Genomic DNA, 17022 nt, shown 5'->3' on the forward strand with positions numbered 1-17022 from the left:
CCCCACCACCATGTCAAAGCAGCAGCAGTCAGCCAGTGGCTGGACGCGCAGATACAATAACAGTGAAAGAGGCTGCGAATAAGCCACACGTGGGGAATGGTAGAAAGATGACAGCAAACTAGCAGCTGCCTGGAAAGTGAGGGAGCAGCGAATGTGCTGCATTACTGGTGGACGCATTTAATTGCTGTCAGTGGATGAATTGCAGCTCCAAGGCACTCCCTGCTGGTTAACTGGTGCAACCGCAGAACTGAAACAGACATTTGCAGGCAGTGTTCAGACAGGAAAAGAGGGCCCCTGTGCCTTGGCGACAGCATGTTAACTGTAATCTCTTTGTCAAGTTAGGAATGCTGAGTTGGGTGAGTTGTAGTTTCTAACACACTCCCTTCAAATAAACACGTGCACCATCGAGCTGTTATTGAAGCAGCCAGCTGACGACAGATGTGGATTGGAATGCAGTGATATTCAGCACATTTCAAGATGAAGCATTGATGGAAAGCAGTGAAGGCGACTTTGTTGCTGATTGTTCCGCATGTGAATTCCCATTTCCACTTGTGACCCTTTTTGTAGCAGATCTCTCTGAAATGGGAGCCCAGCAACTTTGTTTGCCAACTGGGCCAGTGGCGCAATGGATAATGCGTCTGACTACGGATCAGAAGATTGTAGGTTCGACTCCTACCTGGCTCATGTAACTTTTGCAATCACCACATGACAATTTCACACCCTTTCCAAACTGATCAATCTGCTTGTGTTGTCATTGCAGCGTGAATCGCTCCCTCTCCAGCGATTCAATAGCTAAATGTGAACATTCCTATTTGTACCCACGGGCTTTGATGTTGAGGCTTTTAATTGATCTCAACGTTTCTTCTCTTTCAGTAACCAGATCAAGTCATGGAGTTCTCTTAAACGGCTCTTTTAGTTTCTACGTATAACGAGGACCCTGGAATTTCACAGCTCCCAGACTCTACCAAAGCACAGTTTAAATTGAGGAATACACAATGACTTTGCACCCACAGCTCTGTGTGGTATGGAGTTCCAAAGAAACACAACCCTCTGGCAGAAGAAATTCCTCTTCATCTTAGTCTTAAATTGCCCCCCACCCGCCTTTATTCTGAGACGATATCCTCTGGTCCGAGACTCTCACAAGAGGGAAACATGCTCTCAGCATTTACCCTGTCAAACATTTATCCCCACATCGACCAAATAAAGATTCCTTACTTCTCAATCACATCCTATTATTTAATTTTCCAATTCTTTTTGTACTTCCGCAACAGAAAACATTTGGAATAATTTACCTTTGTTTGCGTACACTGACATGTGACACCCTGACTGTCTGTGAACAATTGTCCTGAGCACATAGAGAATTTGTGGATGTTGATCCCATTGCCTGCCACACGCACAGCAAACACTCTGTAATGTGAGTGAGCTGTCCAGTCCCTTGCAGGATCTTACACTCGATGTTTCACACAGGATATCAGACGGTAAGTGTTTGTTGCTCCTTGGCCAGCAGAGAAAAGCCTCTGCCAATTCATGCACTGACTATTCATGTGAAATGCTTTCTCCCCACCACCATGTCAAAGCAGCAGCATTCAGCCAGTGGCTGGACGCACAGTTACAATAACAGTGAAAGAAGCTGCGAATAAGCCACACGTGGGGAAGGGTAGAAAGATGACAGCAAACTAGCAGCTGCCTGGAAAGTGAAGGAGCAGCGAAGATGCTGCATTACTGGTGGACGCATTTAATTGCTGTCAGTGGATGAATTGCAGCTCCAAGGCACTCCCTGCTGGTCAGCTGGTGCAACCGCAGAACTGAAACAGACATTTCCAGGTTGTGTTCAGACAGGAAAAGAGGGCCCCTGTGCTTTGGCGACAGCATGTTAACTGTAATCTCTTTGTCAGGGTAGGAATGCTGAGTTGGGTGAGTTGTAGTTTCTAACACACTCCCTTCAAATAAACACGTGCACCATCGAGCTGTTATTGAAGCAGCCAGCTGACGACAGATGTGGATTGGAATGCAGTGATATTCAGCACATTTCAAGATGAAGCATTGATGGAAAGCAGTGAAGGCGACTTTGTTGCTGATTGTTCCGCATGTGAATTCCCATTTCCACTTGTGACCCTTTTTGTAGCAGATCTCTCTAAAATGGGAGCCCAGCAACTTTGTTTGTCAACTGGGCCAGTGGCGCAATGGATAACGTGTCTGACTACGGATCAGAAGATTGTAAGTTCGACTCCTACCTGGCTCATGTAACTTTTGCAATCTCCACATGACAATTTCACACCCTTTCCAAACTGATCAATCTGCTTGTGTTGTCATTGCTGCGTGAATGGCTCCCTCTCCAGAGATTCAATAGCTAAATGTGAACATTCCTATTTGTACCCACGGGCTTTGATGTTGAGGCTTTTAATTGATCTCAACGTTTCTTCGCTTTCAGTAACCAGATCAAGTCATGGAGTTCTCTTAAACGGCTCTTTTAGTTTCTACATATAACGAGGACTCTGGAATTTCACAGCTCCCAGACTCTACCAAAGCACAGTTTAAATTGAGGAATACACAATGACTTTGCCCCCACAGCTCTGTGTGGTATGGAGTTCCAAAGAAACACAACCCTCTGGCAGAAGAAATTCCTCTTCATCTCAGTCTTAAATTGCCCCCCACCTGCCTTTATTCTGAGACGATATCCTCTGGTCCGAGACTCTCACAAGAGGGAAACATGCTCTCAGCATTTACCCCATCAAACATTTATCCCCACATCGACCAAATAAAGATTCCTTACTTCTCAATCACATCCTATTATTTAATTTTCCAATTCTTTTTGTACTTCCGCATCAGAAAACATTTGGAATAATTTACCTTTGTTTGCGTACACTGACATGTGACACCCTGACTGTCTGTGAACAATTGTCCTGAGCACTTAGAGAATTTGTGGATGTTGATCCCATTACCTGCCACACGCACAGCAAACACTCTGTAATGTGAGTGAGCTGTCCAGTCCCTTGCAGGATCTTACACTCGATGATTCACACAGGATATCAGACGGTAAATGCTTGTTGCTCCTTGGCCAGCAGAGAAAAGCCTCTGCCAATTCATGCACTGACTATTCATGTGAAATGCTTTCTCCCCACCACCATGTCAAAGCAGCAGCAGTCAGACAGTGGCTGGACGCACAGTTACAATAACAGTGAAAGAGGCTGCGAATAAGCCACACGTGGGGAAGGGTAGAAAGATGACAGCAAACTAGCAGCTGCCTGGAATGTGAGGGAACAGCGAATGTGCTGCATTACTGGTGGACGCATTTAATTGCTGTCAGTGGAGTGTTTGGATCAATTGCAGCTCCAAGGCACTCCCTGCTGGTCAGCTGGTGCAACTGCAGAACTGAAACAGACATTTGCAGGCAGTGTTCAGACAGGAAAAGAGGGCCCCTGTGCTTTGGCGACACCATGTTAACTGTAATCTCTTTGTCAAGTTAGGAATGCTGAGTTGGGTGAATTGCAGTTTCTAACACACTCCCTTCAAATAAACACGTGCACCATCGAGCTGTTATTGAAGCAGCCAGCTGACGACAGATGTGGATTGGAATGCAGTGATATTCAGCACATTTCAAGATGAAGCATTGATGGAAAGCAGTGAAGGCGACTTTGTTGCTGATTGTTCCGCATGTGAATTCCCATTTCCACTTGTGACCCTTTTTGTAGCAGATCTCTCTGAAATGGGAGCCCAGCAACTTGGTTTGTCAACTGGGCCAGTGGCGCAATGGATAACGCGTCTGACTACGGATCAGAAGATTGTAGGTTCGACTCCTACCTGGCTCGTGTAACTTTTGCAATCTCCACATGACAATTTGACGCCCTTTCCAAACTGACAAATCTGCTTGTGTTGTCATTGCAGCGTGAATGGCTCCCTCTCCAGCGATTCAATAGCTAAATGTGAACATTACTAAATGTACCTGCAAAATGTCTTGTTGCGGGCTTTGATGTTGAGCCTTTTAATTGATCACAACTTTTCTTCTCTTTCAGTAACCAGATCAAGTCACAGAGTTCTGTTAAACAGCTCTTTTAGTTTCAATGTATCGTCAGGACCCTGGACTTTCACAGCTCCCAGTCTCTACCAATCCAGAGTATAGAATTGAGCAATACTCAATGACTTTGCCTCACAGCTCTGTGTGGTATGGAGTTCCAAATAAACACATCCCTCTGGCAGAAGAAATTCCTCTTCATTTCAGTCTTAAATTGTGCTCCCCACCCCACCCCCTTTATGCTGAGACTGTGCCCTCTGATCCTGAACTCTCCCAAGGGGGAAACATGCTCTCAGCATTTACCCCGTCAAACACTTAGCCCCACATCCACCAAATAAAGATTACTTACTTCTCAATCACATCCTATTACAGGCAGTCCCCGGGTTACGAACGATTTCCATTTTTAAGTCTGTCTGTAAGTCGAATTTGTATGTAAGTCGGAACAGTTACGTACGGTTCACATGTAGTCAATTAGTCAAATGTTTGTCTTAGTATATAGTATATATTTTACCTAAAACATCTTAAATATAATAATACAGTAATAATAATAAATGGAAGTGACACAAAACTTGGGAAACGTGCAGTGTTTTGAGCATCGCGCAATGTAGTCCGCCCGTTCGTCAGTACTAACCACTGTATGTAACTCAATAATAACCTAATAATAGGCTTTACGGAGGTCGGTACATAAGTACAGGCGTTCGTAAGTCAGGCGTTCGTAAGTCGGGCGTTCGGAACCCAGGGACTGCCTGTATTTAATTTTCCAATCCTGTTTGTACTTCCGCATCAGAAAACATTTGGAATAATTTACCTTTGTTTGCGTACACTGACATGTGACACCCTGACTGTCTGTGAACAATTGTCCTGAGCCCATAGAGAATTTGTGGATGTTGATCCCATTGCCTGCCACACGCACAGCAAACACTCTGTAATGTGAGTGAGCTGTCCAGTCCCTTGCAGGATCTTACACTCGATGTTTCACACAGGATATCAGACGGCAAATGCGTGTTGCTCCTTGATCAGCAGAGAAAAGCCTCTGCCAATTCATGCACTGACTATTCATGTGAAATGCTTTCTCCCCACCACCATGTCAAAGCAGCAGCAGTCAGCCAGTGGCTGGACGCACAGATACAGTAACAGTGAAAGAGGCTGCGAATAAGCCACACGTGGAGAATTGTAGAAAGATGACAGCAAACTAGCAGCTGCCTGGAATGTGAGGGAGCAGCGAATGTGCTGCATTACTGGTGGACGCATTTAATTGCTGTCAGTGGATGAATTGCAGCTCCAAGGCACTCCCTGCTGGTCAACTAGTGCAACTGCAGAACTGAAACAGACATTTGCAGGCAGTGTTCAGACAGGAAAAGAGGGCCCCTGTGCCTTGGCGACACCATGTTAACTGTAATGTTGCCTGGTATGGAGGGGAGATCCTATGAGGAGAGGCTGAGGGATTTGGGATTGTTTTCGCTGGAAAGGCGGCGGCTAAGAGGGGATCTTATTGAAACATATAAGATGATTAGAGGTTTAGATAGGGTGGATAGTGATAGCCTTTTTCCTCTGATGGAGAAATCCAGCACGAGGGGGCATGGCTTTAAATTGAGGGGGGGTAGTTATAGAACCGATGTCAGGGGTAGGTTCTTTACCCAGAGGGTGGTGAGGGATTGGAATGCCCTGCCAGCATCAGTAGTAAATGCGCCTAGTTTGGGGGCGTTTAAGAGATCCGTAGATAGGTTCATGGACGAAAAGAAATTGGTTTAGGTTGGAGGGTCACAGTTTTTTTTTTTTTAACTGGTCGGTGCAACATCGTGGGCCGAAGGGCCTGTTCTGCGCTGTAATGTTCTATGTTCTATGTTCTATGTAATCTCTTTGTCAAGTTAGGAATGCTGAGTTGGGTGAGTTGTAGTTTCTAACACACTCCCTTCAAATAAACACGTGCACCATTGAGCTGTTCTTGAAGCAGCCAGCTGACGACAGATGTGGATTGGAATGCAGTGATATCCAGCACATTTCAAGATGAAGCATTGATGGAAAGCAGTGAAGGCGACTTTGTTGCTGATTGTTCCGCATGTGAATTCCCATTTCCACTTGTGACCCTTTTTGTAGCAGATCTCTCTGAAATGGGAGCCCAGCAACTTTGTTTGTCAATTGGGCCAGTGGCGCAATGGATAACGTGTCTGACTACGGATTAGAAGATTGTAGGTTCGACTCCTACCTGGCTCGTGTAACTTTTGCAATCTCCTCATGACAATTTGACGCCCTTTCCAAACTGACAAATCTGCTTGTGTTGTCATTGCAGCGTGAATGGCTCCATCTCCAGAGATTCAATAGCTAAATGTACTCACAAAATGTCTTGTTGCGAGCTTTGATGTTGCGCCTTTTAATTGATCACAACTTTTCTTCTCTTTCAGTAACCAGATCAAGCCACAGAGTTCTGTTAAACAGCTCTTTTAGTTTCAATGTATCGTGAGGACCCTGGAATTTCACAGCTCCCAGTCTCTACCAATCCAGAGTATAGAATTGAGCAATACACAATGACTTTGCCTCACAGCTCTGTGTGGTATGGAGTTCCAAATAAACACAACCCTGAATGAAGAAATTCCTCTTCATTTCAGTCTTAAATTGTGCTCCCCACCCCACCCCCTTTATGCTGAGACTGTGCCCTCTGATCCTGAACTCTCCCAAGGGGGAAACATGCTCTCAGCATTTACCCCGTCAAAATGCCCCACATCCACCAAATAAAGATTCCTTACTTCTCAATCACATCCTATTACTTAATTTTCCAATCCTTTTTGTACTTCGGCATCAGAAAACATTTGGAATAATTTACCTTTGTTTGCGTACACTGACATGTGACACCCTGACTGTCTGTGAACAATTGTCCTGAGCACATAGAGAATTTGTGGATGTTGATCCCATTGCCTGCCACACGCACAGCAAGCACTCTGTAATGTGAGTGAGCTGTCCAGTCCCTTGCAGGATCTTACACTCGATGTTTCACACAGGATATCAGACGTTAAATGCGTGTTGCTCCTTGGCCAGCAGAGAAAAGCCTCTGCCAATTCATGCACTGACTATTCATGTGAAATGCTTTCTCCCCACCACCATGTCAAAGCAGCAGCAGTCAGCCAGTGGCTGGACGCACAGACACAATAACAGTGAAAGAGGCTGCGAATAAGCCACACGTGGGGAAGGGTAGAAAGATGACAGCAAACTAGCAGCTGCCTGGAATGTGAGGGCAGTAAGGAGTCTAACAACAGCAGGTTAAAGTCCAACAGGTTTTCTTGGTAGCAAACGCCAGTAGCTTTCAGAGAGCTGCTCCTTCGTCAGGTGAGTGGAAGATCTGCTCATAAACAGCAAACAGGGCACATAAAGACACAAACTAAATTTACAGAATAATGAATAATGATTGGAATGCAAGTCTTTACCGCTAATCAATTCTGAAAGGTGCAGACAATGTGAGCGGTCACAAGCATTCGGCCTCTGATATTTGGGTAAGCATTCTCCAAGGCGGCCTTCACAACACACGACAGCGCAGAGTCGCTGAGCAGAGTCTGATAGCCAGGTTCTGCACACATGAGGACGGCCTCAACCGGGATCTTGGGTTCATGTCACACTACCTGTAACTCCCACAACTTGTCAGGACTTGCAAAGTCTCACTGGCTGTCCTGTCTGGAGACAATACACATCTCTTTAACCTGTGCTAATGCTCTCCCCACTCACATTGTCTGTACCTTTAAGACTTGATTAGCTGTAAAGACTCGCATTCCAATCATTATTCATTATTCTGTAACTTGAGTTTGTGTCTTTATATGCCCTGTTTGCTGTTTATGAGCAGATCTCCCACTCACCTGACGAAGGAGCAGCGCTCCGAAAGCTCGCTGCGTTTGCTACCAAATAAACCTGTTCGACTTTAGCCTGGTGTTGTTAGACTCCTTACTGTGTTTACCCCAGTCCAATGCCGGCATCTCCACATCATGGAATGTGAGGGAACAGCGAATGTGCTGCATTACTGGTGGACGCATTTAATTGCTGTCAGTGGAGTGTTTGGATCAATTGCAGCTCCAAGGCACTCCCTGCTGGTCAGCTGGTGCAACTGCAGAACTGAAACAGACATTTGCAGGCAGTGTTCAGACAGGAAAAGAGGGCCCCTGTGCCTTGGCGACACCATGTTAACTGTAATCTCTTTGTCAAGTTAGGAATGCTGAGTTGGGTGAATTGCAGTTTCTAACACACTCCCTTCAAATAAACACGTGCACCATTGAGCTGTTATTGAAGCAGCCAGCTGACGACAGATGTGGATTGGAATGCAGTGATATTCAGCACATTTCAAGATGAAGCATTGATGGAAAGCAGTGAAGGCGACTTTGTTGCTGATTGTTCCGCATGTGAATTCCCATTTCCACTTGTGACCCTTTTTGTAGCAGATCTCTCTGAAATGGGAGCCCAGCAACTTTGTTTGTCAACTGGGCCAGTGGCGCAATGGATAATGCGTCTGACTACGGATCAGAAGATTGTAGGTTGGACTCCTATCTGGCTCGTGTAACTTTTGCTATCTCCACATGACAATTTCACACCCTTTCCAAACTGACAAATCTGCTTGTGTTGTCATTGCAGCGTGAATGGCTCCCTCTCCAGAGATTCAATAGCTAAATGTGAACATTACTAAATGTACCTGCAAAATGTCTTGTTGCGGGCTTTGATGTTGAGCCTTTTAATTGATCACAACTTTTCTTCTCTTTCAGTAACCAGATCAAGTCACAGAGTTCTGTTAAACAGCTCTTTTAGTTTCAATGTATCGTCAGGACCCTGGACTTTCACAGCTCCCAGTCTCTACCAATCCAGAGTATAGAATTGAGCAATACACAATGACTTTGCCTCACAGCTCTGTGTGGTATGGAGTTCCAAATAAACACAACCCTGAATGAAGAAATTCCTCTTCATTTCAGTCTTAAATTGTGCTCCCCACCCCACCCCCTTTATGCTGAGACTGTGCCCTCTGATCCTGGACTCTCCCAAGGGGGAAACATGCTCTCAGCATTTACCCTGTCAAACACTTAGCCCCACATCCACCAAATAAAGATTACTTACTTCTCAATCACATCCTACTCCAGGCAGTCCCCGGGTTACGAACGAGTTCCGTTTTTAAGTCTGTGTGTAAGTCGAATTTGTATGTAAGTCGGAACAGTTACGTACGGTTCACATGTAGTCAATTAGTCAAATGTTTGTCTTAGTATATAGTATATATTTTACCTAAAACATCTTAAATATAATAATACAGTAATAATAATAAATGGAAGTGACACAAAACTTGGGAAACGTGCAGTGTTTTGAGCGTCGCGCAGTGTAGTCCGCCCGTTCGTCAGTACTAACCACTGTATGTAACTCAATAATAACCTAATAATAGGCTTTACGGAGGTCGGTACATAAGTACAGGCGTTCGTAAGTCAGGCGTTCGGAACCCAGGGACTGCCTGTATTTAATTTTCCAATCCTGTTTGTACTTCCGCATCAGAAAACATTTGGAATAATTTACCTTGGTTTGCGTACACTGACATGTGACACCCTGACTGTCTGTGAACAATTGTCCTGAGCCCATAGAGAATTTGTGGATGTTGATCCCATTGCCTGCCACACGCACAGCAAACACTCTGTAATGTGAGTGAGCTGTCCAGTCCCTTGCAGGATCTTACACTCGATGTTTCACACAGGATATCAGACAGTAAATGCGTGTTGCTCCTTGATCAGCAGAGAAAAGCCTCTGCCAATTCATGCACTGACTATTCATGTGAAATGCTTTCTCCCCACCACCATGTCAAAGCAGCAGCAGTCAGCCAGTGGCTGGACGCACAGATACAGTAACAGTGAAAGAAGCTGCGAATAAGCCACACGTGGGGAATGGTAGAAAGATGACAGCAAACTAGCAGCTGCCTGGAAAGTGAAGGAGCAGCGAAGATGCTGCATTACTGGTGGACGCATTTAATTGCTGCCAGTGGATGAATTGCAGCTCCAAGGCACTCCCTGCTGGTCAGCTGGTGCAACCGCAGAACTGAAACAGACATTTCCAGGTTGTGTTCAGACAGGAAAAGAGGGCCCCTGTGCTTTGGCGACAGCATGTTAACTGTAATCTCTTTGTCAAGTTAGGAATGCTGAGTTGAGTGAATTGTAGTTTCTAACACACTCCCTTCAAATAAACACGTGCACCATTGAGCTGTTATTGAAGCAGCCAGCTGACGACAGATGTGGATTGGAATGCAGTGATATTCAGCACATTTCAAGATGAAGCATTGATGGAAAGCAGTGAAGGCGACTTTGTTGCTGATTGTTCCGCATGTGAATTCCCATTTCCACTTGTGACCCTTTTTGTAGCAGATCTCTCTAAAATGGGAGCCCAGCAACTTTGATTGTCAACTGGGCCAGTGGCGCAATGGATAACGTGTCTGACTACGGATCAGAAGATTGTAAGTTCGACTCCTACCTGGCTCATGTAACTTTTGCAATCTCCACATGACAATTTCACACCCTTTCCAAACTGATCAATCTGCTTGTGTTGTCATTGCAGCGTGAATGGCTCCCTCTCCAGAGATTCAATAGCTAAATGTGAACATTCCTATTTGTACCCACGGGCTTTGATGTTGAGGCTTTTAATTGATCTCAACGTTTCTTCTCTTTCAGTAACCAGATCAAGTCATGGAGTTCTCTTAAACCGCTCTTTTAGTTTCTACGTATAACGAGGACCCTGGAATTTCACAGCTCCCAGACTCTACCAAAGCACAGTTTAAATTGAGGAATACACAATGACTTTGCCCCCACAGCTCTGTGTGGTATGGAGTTCCAAAGAAACACAACCCTCTGGCAGAAGAAATTCCTCTTCATCTTAGTCTTAAATTGCCCCCCACCTGCCTTTATTCTGAGACTATATCCTCTGGTCCGAGACTCTCACAAGAGGGAAACATGCTCTCAGCATTTACCCCGTCAAACATTTATCCCCACATCGACCAAATAAAGATTCCTTACTTCTCAATCACATCCTATTGTTTAATTTTCCAATTCTTTTTGTACTTCCGCATCAGAAAACATTTGGAATAATTTACCTTTGTTTGCGTACACTGACATGTGACACCCTGACTGTCTGTGAACAATTGTCCTGAGCACATAGAGAATTTGTGGATGTTGATCCCATTGCCTGCCACACGCACAGCAAACACTCTGTAATGTGAGTGAGCTGTCCAGTCCCTTGCAGGATCTTACACTCGATGTTTCACACAGGATATCAGACGTTAAATGCGTGTTGCTCCTTGGCCAGCAGAGAAAAGCCTCTGCCAATTCATGCACTGACAATTCATGTGAAATGCTTTCTCCCCACCACCATGTCAAAGCAGCAGCAGTCAGACAGTGGCTGGACGCACAGATACAATAACAGTGAAAGAGGCTGCGAATAAGCCACACGTGGGGAAGGGTAGAAAGATGACAGCAAACTAGCAGCTGCCTGGAATGTGAGGGAACAGCGAATGTGCTGCATTACTGGTGGACGCATTTAATTGCTGTCAGTGGAGTGTTTGGATCAATTGCAGCTCCAAGGCACTCCCTGCTGGTCAGCTGGTGCAACTGCAGAACTGAAACAGACATTTGCAGGCAGTGTTCAGACAGGAAAAGAGGGCCCCTGTGCTTTGGCGACAGCATGTTAACTGTAATCTCTTTGTCAAGTTAGGAATGCTGAGTTGGGTGAATTGCAGTTTCTAACACACTCCCTTCAAATAAACACGTGCACCATCGAGCTGTTATTGAAGCAGCCAGCTGACGACAGATGTGGATTGGAATGCAGTGATATTCAGCACATTTCAAGATGAAGCATTGATGGAAAGCAGTGAAGGCGACTTTGTTGCTGATTGTTCCGCATGTGAATTCCCATTTCCACTTGTGACCCTTTTTGTAGCAGATCTCTCCGAAATGGGAGCCCAGCAACTTTGTTTGTCAACTGGGCCAGTGGCGCAATGGATAACGCGTCTGACTACGGATCAGAAGATTGTAGGTTCGACTCCTACCTGGCTCGTGTAACTTTTGCAATCTCCACATGACAATTTGACGCCCTTTCCAAACTGACAAATCTGCTTGTGTTGTCATTGCAGCGTGAATGGCTCCCTCTCCAGCGATTCAATAGCTAAATGTGAACATTACTAAATGTACCTGCAAAATGTCTTGTTGCGGGCTTTGATGTTGAGCCTTTTAATTGATCACAACTTTTCTTCTCTTTCAGTAACCAGATCAAGTCACAGAGTTCTGTTAAACAGCTCTTTTAGTTTCAATGTATCGTCAGGACCCTGGAATTTCACAGCTCCCAGTCTCTACCAATCCAGAGTATAGAATTGAGCAATAGACAATGACTTTGCCTCACAGCTCTGTGTGGTATGGAGTTCCAAATAAACACATCCCTCTGGCAGAAGAAATTCCTCTTCATTTCAGTCTTAAATTGTGCTCCCCACCCCACCCCCTTTATGCTGAGACTGTGCCCTCTGATCCTGAACTCTCCCAAGGGGGAAACATGCTCTCAGCATTTACCCCGTCAAACACTTAGCCCCACATCCACCAAATAAAGATTACTTACTTCTCAATCACATCCTATTACAGGCAGTCCCCGGGTTACGAACGAGTTCCATTTTTAAGTCTGTCTGTAAGTCGAATTTGTATGTAAGTCGGAACAGTTACGTACGGTTCACATGTAGTCAATTAGTCAAATGTTTGTCTTAGTATATAGTATATATTTTACCTAAAACATCTTAAATATAATAATACAGTAATAATAATAAATGGAAGTGACACAAAACTTGGAAAACGCTCAGTGTTTTGAGCGTCGCGCAGTGTAGTCCGCCCGTTCGTCAGTACTAACCACTGTATGTAACTCAATAGTGACCTAATAATAGGCTTTACGGAGGTCGGTACGTAAGTACAGGCGTTCGTAAGTCGGGCGTTCGGAACCCAGGGACTGCCTGTATTTAATTTTCCAATCCTGTTTGTACTTCCGCATCAGAAAACATTTGGAATAATTTACCTTTGTTTGCGTACACTGACATGTGACACCCTGACTGTCTGTGAACAATTGTCCTGAGCCCATAGAGAATTTGTGGATGTTGATCCCATTGCCTGCCACACGCACAGCAAACACTCTGTAATGTGAGTGAGCTGTCCAGTCCCTTGCAGGATCTTACACTCGATGTTTCACAGCAGGATATTAGACGGTAAATGCGTGTTGCTCCTTGGCCAGCAGAGAAAAGCCTCTGCCAATTCATGCACTGACTATTCATGTGAAATGCTTTCTCCCCACCACCATGTCAAAGCAGCAGCAGTCAGCCAGTGGCTGGACGCGCAGATACAATAACAGTGAAAGAAGCTGCGAATAAGCCACACGTGTGGAATGGTAGAAAGATGACAGCAAACTAGCAGCTGCCTGGAAAGTGAGGGAGCAGCGAATGTGCTGCATTACTGGTGGACGCAATTAATTGCTGTCAGTGGACGAATTGCAGCTCCGAGGCACTCCCTGCTGGTCAGCTGGTGCAACTGCAGAACTGAAACAGACATTTGCAGGCAGTGTTCAGACAGGAAAAGAGGGCCCCTGTGCCTTGGCGACAGCATGTTAACTGTAATCTCTTTGTCAAGTTAGGAATGCTGAGTTGAGTGAATTGCAGTTTCTAACACACTCCCTTCAAATAAACACGTGCACCATCGAGCTGTTATTGAAGCAGCCAGCTGACGACAGATGTGGATTGGAATGCAGTGATATCCAGCACATTTCAAGATGAAGCAGTGAAGGCGACTTTGTTGCTGATTGTTCCGCATGTGAATTCCCATTTCCACTTGTGACCCTTTTTGTAGCAGATCTCTTTGAAATGGGAGCCCAGCAATTGTGCTTGTCAACTGGGCCAGTGGCGCAATGGATAACGTGTCTGACTACGGATCAGAAGATTGTAGGTTCGACTCCTACCTGGCTTGTGTAGCTTTTGCAGTCTCCACAAGACAATTTGACGCCCTTTCCAAACTGACAAATCTGCTTGTGTTGCCGTTGCAGCGTGAATGGCCCCCTCTCAAGAGATTCAATAGCTAAATGTGAACATTACTAAATGTACCTGCAAAATATTTTGTTGCGGGCTTTGATGTTGAGCCTTTTAATTGATCACAACTTTTCTTCTCTTTCAGTAACCAGATCAAGTCACAGAGTTCTGTTAAACAGTTCTTTTAGTTTCAATGTATCGTCAGGACCCTGGAATTTCACAGCTCCCAGTCTCTACCAATCCAGAGTATAGAATTGAGCAATAGACAATGACTTTGCCTCACAGCTCTGTGTGGTATGGAGTTCCAAATAAACACAACCTTCTGGCAGAAGAAATTCCTCTTCATTTCAGTCTTAAATTGTGCTCCCCACCCCACCCCCTTTATGCTGAGACTGTGCCCTCTGATCCTGAACTCTCCCAAGGGGGAAACATGCTCTCAGCATTTACCCCGTCAAACACTTAGCCCCACATCCACCAAATAAAGATTACTTACTTCTCAATCACATCCTACTCCAGGCAGTCCCCGGGTTGCGAACGAGTTCTGTTTTTAAGTCTGTCTGTAAGTCGAATTTATATGTAAGTCGGAACAGTTACGTACGATTCACATCTACAGTCAATTAGTCAAATGTTTGTCTTAGTATATAGTATATATTTTACCTAAAACATCTTAAATATAATAATACAGTAATAACCATAAATGGAAATGACACAAAACTTGGAAAACGCTCAGTGTTTTGAGCGTCGCGCAATGTAGTCCGCCCGTTCGTCAGTACGAAGCATTGTATGTAACTCGATAATAACCTAATAATAGGCTTTACGGAGGTCGGTACGTAAGTACAGGCGTTCGTACGTCGGGCGTTCGGAACCCAGGGACTGCCTGTATTTAATTTTCCAATCCTTTTTGTACTTCCGCATCAGAAAACATTTGGAATAATTTGCCTTTGTTTGCGTACACTGACATGTGGCACCCTGACTGTCTGTGAACAATTGCCCTGAGCACATAGAGAATTTGGGGATGTTGATCCCATTGCCTGCCACACGCACAGCAAACACTCTGTAATGTGAGTATGCTGTCCAGTCCCTTGCAGGATCTTACACTCGATGTTTCACACAGGATATCAGATGGCAAATGCGTGTTGCTCCTTGGCCAGCAGAGAAAAGCCTCTGCCAATTCATGCACTGACTATTCATGTGAAATGCTTTCTCCCCACCACCATGTCAAAGCAGCAGCAGTCAGCCAGTGGCTGGACGCGCAGATACAATAACAGTGAAAGAAGCTGCGAATAAGCCACACGTGGGGAATGGTAGAAAGATGACAGCAAACTAGCAGCTGCCTGGAATGTGAGGGAGCAGCGAATGTGCTGCATTACTGGTGGACGCATTTAATTGCTGTCAGTGGATGAATTGCAGCTCCAAGGCACTCCCTGCTGGTCAGCTGGTGCAACCGCAGAACTGAAACAGACATTTGCAGGCAGTGTTCAGACAGGAAAAGAGGGCCCCTGTGCCTTGGCGACAGCATGTTAACTGTAATCTCTTTGTCAAGTTAGGAATGCTGAGTTGAGTGAATTGTAGCTTCTAACACACTCCCTTCAAATAAACACGTGCACCATCGAGCTGTTATTGAAGCAGCCAGCTGACGACAGATGTGGATTGGAATGCAGTGATATTCAGCTCATTTCAAGATGAAGCAGTGAAGGCGACTTTGTTGCTGATTGTTCCGCATGTGAATTCCCATTTCCACTTGTGACCCTTTTTGTAGCAGATCTCTCTGAAATGGGAGCCCAGCAACTTGGTCTGTCAACTGGGCCAGTGGCGCAATGGATAACGCGTCTGACTACGGATCAGAAGATTGTAGGTTCGACTCCTATCTGGCTCGTGTAACTTTTGCAATCTCCACAAGACAATTTCACACCCTTTCCAAACTGATAATTCTGCTTGTGTTGTCATTGCAGCGTGAATGGCTCCCTCTCCAGAGATTCAATAGCTAAATGTGAACATTCCTATTTGTACCCACGGGCTTTGATGTTGAGGCTTTTAATTGATCTCAACGTTTCTTCTCTTTCAGTAACCAGATCAATTCATGGAGTTCTCTTAAACGGCTCTTTTAGTTTCTACGTATAACGAGGACCCTGGAATTTCACAGCTCCCAGTCTCTACCAAAGCACAGTTCAAATTGAGGAATACACAATGACTTTGCCCCCACAGCTCTGTGTGGTATGGAGTTCCAAAGAAACACAACCCTCTGGCAGAAGAAATTCCTCTTCATCTCAGTCTTAAATTGCCCCCCACCTGCCTTTATTCTGAGACTATATCCTCTGGTCCGAGACTCTCACAAGAGGGAAACATGCTCTCAGCATTTACCCCGTCAAACATTTATCCCCACATCGACAAAATAAAGATTCCTTACTTCTCAATCACATCCTATTATTTAATTTTCCAATTCTTTTTGTACTTCCGCATCAGAAAACATTTGGAATAATTTACCTTTGTTTGCGTACACTGACATGTGACACCCTGACTGTCTGTGAACAATTGTCCTGAGCCCATAGAGAATTTGTGGATGTTGATCCCATTACCTGCCACACGCACAGCAAACACTCTGTAATGTGAGTGAGCTGTCCAGTCCCTTGCAGGATCTTACACTCGATGATTCACACAGGATATCAGACGGTAAATGCTTGTTGCTCCTTGGCCAGCAGAGAAAAGCCTCTGCCAATTCATGCACTGACTATTCATGTGAAATGCTTTCTCCCCACCACCATGTCAAAGCAGCAGCAGTCAGCCAGTGGCTGGACGCACAGTTACAATAACAGTGAAAGAGGCTGCGAATAAGCCACACGTGGGGAAGGGTAGAAAGATGACAGCAAACTAGCAGCAGCCTGGAATGTGAGGGCAGTAAGGAGTCTAACAACACCAGGTTAAAGTCCAACAGGTTTATTTGGTAGCAAACGCCACTAACTTTCAGAGAGCTGCT

The 17022-nt window shown here is 45.1% G+C and overlaps 8 non-coding genes across 8 annotated transcripts; all 8 read left to right on the forward strand.

Moving 5' to 3' along the window:
• The first annotated feature begins 611 nt into the window (after positions 1-611).
• trnar-acg (transfer RNA arginine (anticodon ACG)) lies at positions 612-684 on the forward strand. The gene has a single exon. It is a non-coding gene; the product is annotated as a tRNA-Arg (tRNA).
• Positions 685-2169: 1485 nt separating this feature from the next.
• On the forward strand, positions 2170-2242 carry trnar-acg (transfer RNA arginine (anticodon ACG)). The gene has a single exon. It is a non-coding gene; the product is annotated as a tRNA-Arg (tRNA).
• A 1494-nt stretch (positions 2243-3736) lies between these two features.
• Positions 3737-3809, forward strand: trnar-acg (transfer RNA arginine (anticodon ACG)). The gene has a single exon. It is a non-coding gene; the product is annotated as a tRNA-Arg (tRNA).
• A 2344-nt stretch (positions 3810-6153) lies between these two features.
• On the forward strand, positions 6154-6226 carry trnar-acg (transfer RNA arginine (anticodon ACG)). Its single transcript has one exon. It is a non-coding gene; the product is annotated as a tRNA-Arg (tRNA).
• A 4189-nt stretch (positions 6227-10415) lies between these two features.
• Positions 10416-10488, forward strand: trnar-acg (transfer RNA arginine (anticodon ACG)). Its single transcript has one exon. It is a non-coding gene; the product is annotated as a tRNA-Arg (tRNA).
• Positions 10489-11982: 1494 nt separating this feature from the next.
• On the forward strand, positions 11983-12055 carry trnar-acg (transfer RNA arginine (anticodon ACG)). Its single transcript has one exon. It is a non-coding gene; the product is annotated as a tRNA-Arg (tRNA).
• Positions 12056-13916: 1861 nt separating this feature from the next.
• trnar-acg (transfer RNA arginine (anticodon ACG)) lies at positions 13917-13989 on the forward strand. The gene has a single exon. It is a non-coding gene; the product is annotated as a tRNA-Arg (tRNA).
• A 1862-nt stretch (positions 13990-15851) lies between these two features.
• trnar-acg (transfer RNA arginine (anticodon ACG)) lies at positions 15852-15924 on the forward strand. The gene has a single exon. It is a non-coding gene; the product is annotated as a tRNA-Arg (tRNA).
• The last annotated feature ends 1098 nt before the right edge of the window (positions 15925-17022 follow it).

This window comes from Mustelus asterias, chromosome 7, assembly GCF_964213995.1.
Source record: "Mustelus asterias chromosome 7, sMusAst1.hap1.1, whole genome shotgun sequence".
In the NCBI taxonomy this organism is placed as follows: domain Eukaryota; kingdom Metazoa; phylum Chordata; class Chondrichthyes; order Carcharhiniformes; family Triakidae; genus Mustelus; species Mustelus asterias.